The sequence below is a fragment of the Catharus ustulatus genome, chromosome 10 (assembly GCF_009819885.2).
Source record: "Catharus ustulatus isolate bCatUst1 chromosome 10, bCatUst1.pri.v2, whole genome shotgun sequence".
Taxonomy (NCBI): Eukaryota; Metazoa; Chordata; class Aves; order Passeriformes; family Turdidae; genus Catharus; species Catharus ustulatus.
Genome location: NC_046230.1, coordinates 8,810,213 through 8,819,957, shown reverse-complemented (window position 1 = coordinate 8,819,957; position 9,745 = coordinate 8,810,213).

The window sequence follows — 9,745 nt, the reverse complement described above, 5'->3', positions numbered from 1 at the left end:
TAGTTATGGTTAGATACGTGATAATGAGTAACAAGGATACAGATCACTGGCTCTTGAGTGCATGGAAATGTGTTCACATCATCCAAAATTCTGACAGTGCCAGGATTCATCACTTGCTTTTAGTGACACCTCCCCCTACGTGCTTTTCTTTTTCTGTCATGAGCTAAAATTTAAAAATGTGGCAGTACAAGCTAGTTATGGATGTCCTGAATTGACAAGTCATCCACAGAAAGCCAGATATATGTTAAAAATGGGAAGTGCATGCATGTGTATCCTACTTTGTCAGCACTACTTGTGGTAACAGCCTCTCTACTGACAGGTTTGGTGATCACCTCTCACCAGCTGCATTCCAGGCCCCTTAGCCCGGCCAGGAGGTGGCTGACAGCTTCTGCTCAAATGAGGCAAGAAGGGGAGTTAAAACTGAGCCAGCTTCTTCAGACCTTGGTAGCCCTGAGCAGCTCTTGCTCCTGATTTTCAGTCAGCCTTTCAGTGGGTGATAAGGAACACAGGACAGTGAACCTTTGGTGTTGTTGGCAGTGGTAACTCTGGGACCTGCAGCCACTGTTGGCAGGATGACAATTCTCACTGGGATCAGGAGGCACTGCTGCTCCCCAAAGCCAGTTATTTTAAGTCACATCTAAACAAGGAATTATCAGCTTAAGATCAGCCTTTCTCCCCTGCAAGTTCAATTAGATGCAATACTTGGTAACTGAAAAGCAAAATCACATCCCTCTCACTTGAGCCAGACAGCTCTTGGCTTCAGTGGGTGTTGGCTGCTGCTGAACTGAAGAATTTGCAGCCTGGCCAGAGGTATGTGGGTAAATACCTGGGAGGCTGACATGCCCTATGTGCCTGTTTGCTTCAGCAAAGGCACAGCAGCCTCATTTCAGGCACTTCCCTGCATGCCAGTGCCTGACATCCCTGCCTGTGGGAGGGCAGGTGACTCTGCCCCTTTTCTTGTACCACCTGCCTGGCACCACTGTGCCTTCTGGTGGTGGTTGTTTGCCTTCTCTCTTACTCATTTCCTGAGCAAAATCAAACCAACACACCACAGAAACTACTCAGAAAACTCTACACTTCACAGCCTGCTCTATGCGCACTCCTTTCCCTCTTTCCCCCCATACTCTGCATTTGCAGGGGTTGTTTGCAGCTGCAGCCATTGTGTACTTAGAGGCAGCACATCTGCACCAGTAGTCTGCATCACTGCTATAATGCAAGCAGAAACTTAAAGCCCATTACAGACAAGGTCTTAGAAACACGAAGAGGCTTGCAATAAGGAAAACAAAACCAAAATCCTCTTAACACATCTATGGGGGTTTTTTTCTGTGAAACTTTCATGAGGCTGGGGTTTTTTAATGCATTGCTAGATCCCTATGCAATATCATTGCTAATTAAATACAAATATTTACATACCAAAGCAAAAAGACATACTGTATTTACTAAAAACCAAATCCCAACACCTCCTATAGGATTCCAGACCCCGTTCACAAAACCTCTTTCTAGCTGTAGGGATAAGCACCAGCCAGGGCCCTTGACAGACATTAGAGATACACCTGAGCAGTGATGGCCAGCTCCAGAGTGAAGCTAGGCACTCCTTTTCCCACTGCTGCATTAAAACTAGGTGAGTAAACCCCCTTCCCCCACAAGTCAGAGCACCTCTGTTAACATCTGTTGGATGAAGGCTTCACTCTATATCCAAATACCTCTGGAGCTGAGGCGGGTGCAGATCCAGGGGTGGCTCTCGTGTCTTGCTGAAATCCATGCCGCTGCTCCTCAGCTTCCTCACAGCATTCCTGGCCCACATCTGAGGCTGCAGCTCCACCAAGCTTCTCCTCCAGCGTGCAGGGCTCCTGAGAGACCCCGCTCAGCTGCTGTGCCCTCGGCTCTGGTCACCTCTGGTCAGCCCTCTCAGCTCCTCTGGCTATGGCTGCCTTCCCAGCCAGGTTTCTGGAATGATTCAGCTCAGGGAATAAACAAAATGGAGTTTCCTCCCTGGGGAGAGGCATGAGCAGCAGGTGAGCAGTGAGAATACCAGCAACCTGCTGTCACAGCCCAAGACTATCATTACCTCACACCACATGTAATTAAAGCCACAAATCTGTCACACTGAATTCATTCGTTCAGTCCTCATTCACTTGCTTTTAGTGGAGGGGAGTAATTGGAAAGCAGCTGAAATCATGGCATTGGGTCATCTAACTACACATGGGTTTCAGCTGTGAAGTTTGATTTCAGCTTTGTATTCTTCAAACTTAAAATCAAAAACCTCTGTCAGACCACTTTCCAGTTTTTTGTGCCTATTTCTTCTGTTGCAAAGATTTGTTTGAAATGACTGATAAATCAGGAAATGTTTGATGTATGTGAGCAGAACAGAAATCCAGGTGAATTTTGTATATATATACATTTCTAAATGTTCCATTAGAAGCCATTAATATTGCTGTACTAAATGCAATAGTTTTGAGAATCCAGAGATTCACTTCATGTAAAAAGATGGAACAAGCCTGGGACTGATGATGAAAGTGCGGATGGAACTAATGCACTCTTAAAAAGATAAACCTTGCCTTCTGTATTAATTTGATCTGAGCTGTTGTAGAGCAATCACAGCTCTCAGATTGCTTTATACTCCAGTAAGTTAGACTTAAGTGCTTTGTGAGAGAATTAAGAGATATGAAAAGCATCATTCAAAATTTTTAAGAGCTGTTAGGAGTGGAAATCAGCTACAGAAAATACTGTCATTTTATTACACATATACACACACATGCATGTAGAACTACTTGTTTACTCATTAATTAATGAGATTTTTGTATCTCCCATCCATTGTAGCTCTTTTGCTGTAATCCCCTAATCCAAAATTAGGGTGGCTATACATCCCATTGCAAACATTAACAGGACCTGGGCATTATGTTCTAATTCTTTGTATTTCAAATGTTCATAAATTATTAAAATAGGAGATTTAACTGACTGTGCTGTAGAGAAATCATGTTTTATCTAAGCTCAGACTGGTTTTCTTTTTAGCAATACTGTTTATTTCAATACCTGATAAATCCAAATACCTTGCCAATGAACACATAATAAAAAGCTATTTTTTCTGTTGAAAATTTAATTGAAGGTTATCCCAAGTAATAATGAAAGCGCATAGTAGCACTGGCATTACATCAAACAGTGCTGGTGCATTACAAAGGCACGTCTGTACTGTTCATGATCAGAGTAAAGATTAAGTGATACAAAGAACAGGCTGGGGCTTTTAATAAATTCTGGCAACAAGGTTACAACTCTGGACAGGGGCCAGGAATGCAGTTTTCATGTGCAATCAAGGGTATAGCTTAAAACAGTGAAGGAATCAAATCCTCCTTTGGAGCCAGGGCTGGAGAGGGGACAAGCCAGCAGGTGGCCACAGTGGAGCCCAGGAGCCAGGACTGGGGACAGTTGTACACCATACTCCAATTAATTTTCATATATATTTTAATGCTAGTGATTAAAAGCACAGCTGTCCCTCTGCACTGCCCAAAGACAGCTGGGTTTGCCTTCCCAGATTAAGTAAAGCCAGTCAGTGTCCAGAGCCCACTGAGAGCAGTTCCCATTGATGTCAGTGCCTGGCTCAGCCCCGCTCCCACAGCCCCGACTGGGAGCAGCAGGGACTCCAGTGGGACACCAGCATGGCAAGGGCAATCCAGAGCCTTTGTCAGGCAGCCCGGGATGGGGAGGCTGTGCCTGACCTCTCACCACAGGGCACAGCTCTCCCGTTGTGTAGGTGGGTCAGGAGTGGCAGCAGGCTGAGCAGGAGCTGTGAATGGAGCAGAACACATCGTACCCAGCGTGGCCTTTGAGGAGCACCTGCAATCTCAGCACACAGCTAAAAGGATGCCCTCGCACAAATAATACTCTGCCTTAAGCAAAGAAGTTGTGTTTATATCAGAAAGGGTCACAGGGGTCTTGCAATATGAATCTTCATTGGAAGCAATGTCAGATGTTTCTGATGCAACTGTGTAAAAACTGTAACGGCATGAGATTTGCAATTTCACAGGGAAAGAACCAATTTCATGCTCTTCTCTATATTTTCTAGCTCTTACCATCCTGCACTGTGAAACCCTAGACAGTAAACAGCAATACAGTCGAGCAATATTAGAATATCCTTCCAACACTGAAAAGGGTATGTCACGTATGTTAGCAAAATGTGTAATAATGCCATACAAATATCAAGCAGGTCAACATTATTAATCAGCTGCCACCATAATACCAATAAACTGTAATAAACAGTTTTAGAACTGGTAATTTCCATGCAGGTATCCAAACCAGTTAGGTTTTTCCCAAAGGTTCAGAGTGCCAGGCTATCATCAACCAAAATCAGGTGAAGAGATTCTTGTAGAAACAAGACATGGTATTTAGTATTTCAGTTCTAAAACAATTAGTTGAACTTCAAAGTAATTTAATGTTATTACCTTAATACTTTTGGTTTTGTTCTTTTAAGTGGAGATAATTTTCTTGTACTTTTTAATTTTACTAATATAAATAATGTGTCTACTTAATTTTCCAATGTCTTATAGAAAATAACATATATGGAGTTTATATCAGCTTTTAAAACAAAAATTACTGTCTAAAAGAGGAATCCAGGAACTCTCTCTTTTATGTAGGTACATTTCAGTGCTCAAAAAAGAATACCCAGGTTGATGACAGTATCACTTACTAGTTTTACCTCCACTGGCAACATGTTCAGACTGAGATAAGAATCAGAGCATTTCACACCCATGAGTGGTTTTCTTCAGAGGGGAATGAGTTTCTCAAGATAATCCAGATAGGGCTGCAGTGAGGGTCAGGGTTTCAGCACTGGATTTTGAAAGGCAAGCAAATTCAGCCACTAAAACACTTTATTCTCTTCTAGTTTTTACACCAGTGTTTGTACAGACCAGTTGTCAGAAGTGGGGTTCCAGGTGCCACGGGGGAAGCAGCCGTGACACAGCCCTTCCTGCAGGATTTGGGATCTGGCTATAAACTTGCAGCACTTTGCAGCAGATACCTGGGAAGCAGTGATCATGCTGTACCACAGAATTTAACCCAGGCACTGAGAATGAGGGCCCGTTCCCAATCCCAAAGCAATCAGTTAATGAACTCTAATTTGTTTATTATAAAATGGTTAGTCCTTTGTCAACCTGTTCCCTGTTTGCCTTCCCACTGTCTTGGCATCTAGACCATGTCTAGACTACTGGGCCAGGTTAAAAGGATTCAGGACAATTTTCCCTTTTGTATTTTTCACATTCTTCACGCAAATTGTTGCACCATCAGCACCTGTAAGCAGAATCCTCTCGAGCAGATTATTCATTGGCAGTAACTTCTCCCAACGTCACTACAGGCTTTCAAGACTGAATGCCTCTCTGATTGTGCTTCATGCCCACAGGGTTTGTGACATTGCTCTGAGGTCCATGATACCTAAGGGTTCTGTTTACTTCAGCAGTGCACATTTCTCAATAGTTCCTACGGCATCTGCACTGCTATCTATCTGGGCATGAGAAAATTTGCTGTGCTTTGTGTTGTCTGAAGACAACACACCCAGAAAGGCAAAAAGAACATTCCTGTGAGGTTTACAGGGGGACCCTGAGTCTGCAGGTCAAACAAAAAAGAAACCCACATGGTCTTCCAGTCAAGGTGCAGAAATTTCAGCTGACCTGCTGGTGACTCCTCACTATGGTCTCATGTAAAAGTAAAACAAGCTTCACACATGAGACAGGATAACACACTGTCTAGTGGGAAAGTGAAATCTCAAGTTTTCCTGCTTACTTTGAGATCTTTACCCTGGTACCATATGTTTTCAAAGAAAGAGAAATTGCTACAGACCAATGCAATTCAGTCTTCCCTGATTCAAAGCAGATCTGAATTGGCTGCATCAGATATATTTAAGAATGAAGGGAAAAGACAAATTGGACTTATTTCTATAGTGCTTCTTGGGATGGATGCCTTAGAGTCTAGACACATTTGAATCCAGAATTCAAGGACAGCAACCAGAATCCAGCACTCAAGGACAGTGGAGATTATGGACATAGCTACATTTTGGTTCAGCTTCAGGTTGCACATTTGAACTGAATCTCCCAAGCACAGCAGCAAGAATTAGTTAAAGGTATGATTCCTGATGAGCAAAACCTATAAAACTGAAGGAATTAATTCCTAGGTACAGCTTCACTTCTCACATAGGAATAACAGAACATAAGACTAGCCATAGAGACATTTCTTCCATAGCTGTTTGGATTCAGTGAGAGCTGTGGATCTCACAGTGCCCAACACCTGTATGACTTTCAGCACGCCTTGACTCCTGAAAAAATGACAACAGCTATTTCTTTGTGACCCTGTGTGCTTCCTCTCTCCTGCTCATTGTTTCCAGCTGAAATGTCATCTTTCTTTACTTCTCCCCAACTTCCCCCTGTGCTGTGCCCAGCCTATAGAGGCCCTACACCACATACACAGGACAGGCTGCAGCTCAAAGGCTGAAAGTTGCTAAAGCGCTTATGCAAGTTAATTACTGTGCCTGTTTAATGCCAGGTAATGCAGATTAGTGCTGTCAGCCACTGTTGGGACAGCAGTTGATGTAACAGGGGGGAAACCACCCTCCTCAAGGGTGAGGAGATGCTGACCAGTGCTGGGAACAGAAACCTCTTGTGCTGTTCCCCAGCTGCTGTCAGGATGGAGGAGCTGGGCACAAAAGCTGCACGTGGAAAGTTTAGAAAGGGTATCACCCCCCTCATTTCAAGAGAAAATCGTCAGCTCTGACCCCATGCCCCACTTCTGCACCTTGTGATGAAAAATTGTAAGTTCCAGAGGACACATGCACAAAAAACCTCCTTACATCAAGACATGAGCCACGGTGAGCTCAAGCCACTAGACCCTACTTACATATCAAACAAAAAGTCCTAATACATGTTTCCTTCAAAATTAACATCAAGAGGTCACACAAGACCATCCAGTTTGAAAGGCCCCACTGACCCTCCAGGCAGGAGAGGGTGGAGGGAGGCCTTCCTGGGAACTTCCACTCCTCTCAACTTGAGTCCCATCTAATAGGATTAACGTACAGCCATTACTCAGGTGAAATGCCCTTTGGCAGCAAGGTGTGTTTACATAGGGCTGGCGTATTCCCCGAAAGAGTGCAAACACACTGTGTTCAGATGGCTCACCCCAAAAATTATTGGCATGCTGAATTGCAGGATTTCAGTTTTTCCTGTTCTAAAGAGTGAAATAATGGGTTGTCTTGATTTGTAAGACATAGCCAGGAGTACAGCATTTCACATGACAACCGTTGGTAACCCAGCTACATCCATTTTCTCAACCCAGGCATTATGTGACAGTTAAGCAAATATTTTCCACCTCAGCAGGTTTTATGGTTGAATAATAGACTTTTCTCTTTCTGGCTCATGGCTGATAAAACTTGGACTGATGGAAGTAATAATAACAGAGTATGTGATAAGGTAGTCTGCCACTGGCTGAGAGTCAGGGCACAGGACACTAAACTTCCTTTAAAAGCCCTTTTTTCCCACATTACTGATAGATGCAGTAAAATTCAATCGTTTTTCAAAGAGTATCACATCAATCCTTTGTTTACATTAGCAATCTAAGTCATTTGTATTATGAAAATTAGATTTTGCAAGCAAAAGAGATGAGAGAGTTAAAGATCAAACATTTCTTTCACAGATTTTTTTCTTTTTCGTTGAAGATCAAAAAACAGCTATATATTTCAACAGCTCCCAGAGTAGCAAGGATTGTGTTACTTGTTCTCTGCCGTCGTTCCTCCTCGGGAATTAAAATGTCAGGCTACACGGTCATAGGTAGACAGAATTGTTTTCAGGTGAGACAGTGAAGCGGAAGGGAAAGAGGCAGCGAATGAAGGCATTGGAGCAGCAACGGAACTCAGCACGGAGCAGGAACACGCGGGGCCGGGAGCAGAGCCCGCGTTCGGCTGCACAAACAAAGGCTGAGCGAGCAGGGCCACAGCCCCGCGGGGCAGGAGCAGGAGGAATTAATTCATTCATTCATTTATTCATTCATTCATTCATCTCCTCCGCGGGCCTCTCATCCCGCTCGGGGGAACAGGCACGCACTCAAGCCCCCGCTGCAGGGCCCGGCTTCGTCCCTCCGCGTGAGCCTGAGCGACAGCGAGCCCAAATCCTGAGCCCAGGGACGCCAGATCACGAGCAGCGCGCCCTCTCCCGTCCCCCGAGCCGAGACTGCCTGTCCCCCATCCCGGCCCGCCCTTCATCCCGGCCCGTCTTCTATCCCGGCCCGTTCTCCATCCCGGCCCCGAGCTCCGCTCCCCGGGCCCGGCTGCGGGCGGCCCCAGCGCTCCCCTCAGCGGGACCGCGGCACTACAGCGCCGCCTGGCGGCCACCGCGCTCCGTGCTCCCCGCGCAGCTCCGCCCGTGCGCCCCGCGCGGCTCGGTCCGTGCTCCCCGCGCGGCTCCGCCCGTGCTCCCCGCGCAGCTCGGCCCGTGCTCCCCGCGCAGCTCCGCCCGTGAGCCCCGCGCAGCTCGGTCCGTGCTCCCCGCGCAGCTCGGTCCGTGCTCCCCGCGCGGCTCCGCCCGTGCTCCCCGCGCAGCTCGGCCCGTGCTCCCCGCGCGGCTCGGTCCGTGCTCCCCGCGCAGCTCGCTCCGTGCTCCCCGCGGAGCTCCGCCCGTGCTCCCCGCGCGGCTCGGTCCGTGCTCCCCGCGCAGCTCCGCCCGTGCTCCCCGCGCAGCTCGGTCCCGCCCCGCGCAGCTCCGCCCGTGCTCCCCGCGCAGCTCGGTCCGTGCTCCCCGCGCAGCTCCGCCCGTGCTCTCCGCGCGGCTCCGTCCGTGCTCCCCGCGCAGCCCAGCGTTCCCTACGTTTTTAAACTTTAAAAGCCAGTGCTGTGACACTTACCAGAAACACCACTGAAGTGAGAAATAGCGTAAATTTTTAGCAATAAATCAGTCACCTGGCTTCTGTTTTAACGTGGACCTCCGTGTGTTTCCGAGCACATACATATCTGTGTTATTACAGGTAAGACTTAGTCCTAAACAATTTCCCTTGGAAAACACTCTAATTCCCCTCTTTAGAGGACAGTCTGTTCTGCAAACAGGAAGAATGCCAGATTTCCAGGTAACACACCTCTGCCATAGGATTAAATCCTGCTTGCTGACTGCAGAAGGTAAAGGTGAGCCCACTGTTGATTCTTGTTAGCCAAGAAAAGCTCCCAGCCGACGTGACAGGCTCTTGGGCTGCTCATTACATTTCATCACAGCCATTACAAAAACAATGGGACTCTATCTGTGCCAGTGGGAAATCCAACTGAAAACAAATTGGACAAACTGTTTTACAACAGCTTTAGTTGTAACTACTGTCCAAGATGGAAAAGGACCCAGGCTAGATGTCCACCAAATTGGGCAAGAGTATTTCTTGATCCCAGAATGCTTTAAGGGAGTCTCTTCCTCTCTGCACTGGAAAAAGCTTTTCCCCTAGCTTGTGCTATTTGTGAAACTTAATGCTAGGGTATGAAAAAAACCAACCATAAAGGATATGGTTCCTCACTTATGGTTCTTAGTTACTTTTTTAAATGGATGTGGTTTTCCAGGATATGACTATATTAAACAAATATTTTTCCTCCTTTTTTCCCCCTTTCTTCTCCTCATCCTTTTCTGCAACTCTGTTCTGTCAAACTGGGAAAATACAAGGGAATTCTGGGATCTGCACTGTAAGCACTGCTCGAGCAGTTCAGCTGACGTGGAATTGATACCAACCTTAAGAAACCTCAGCT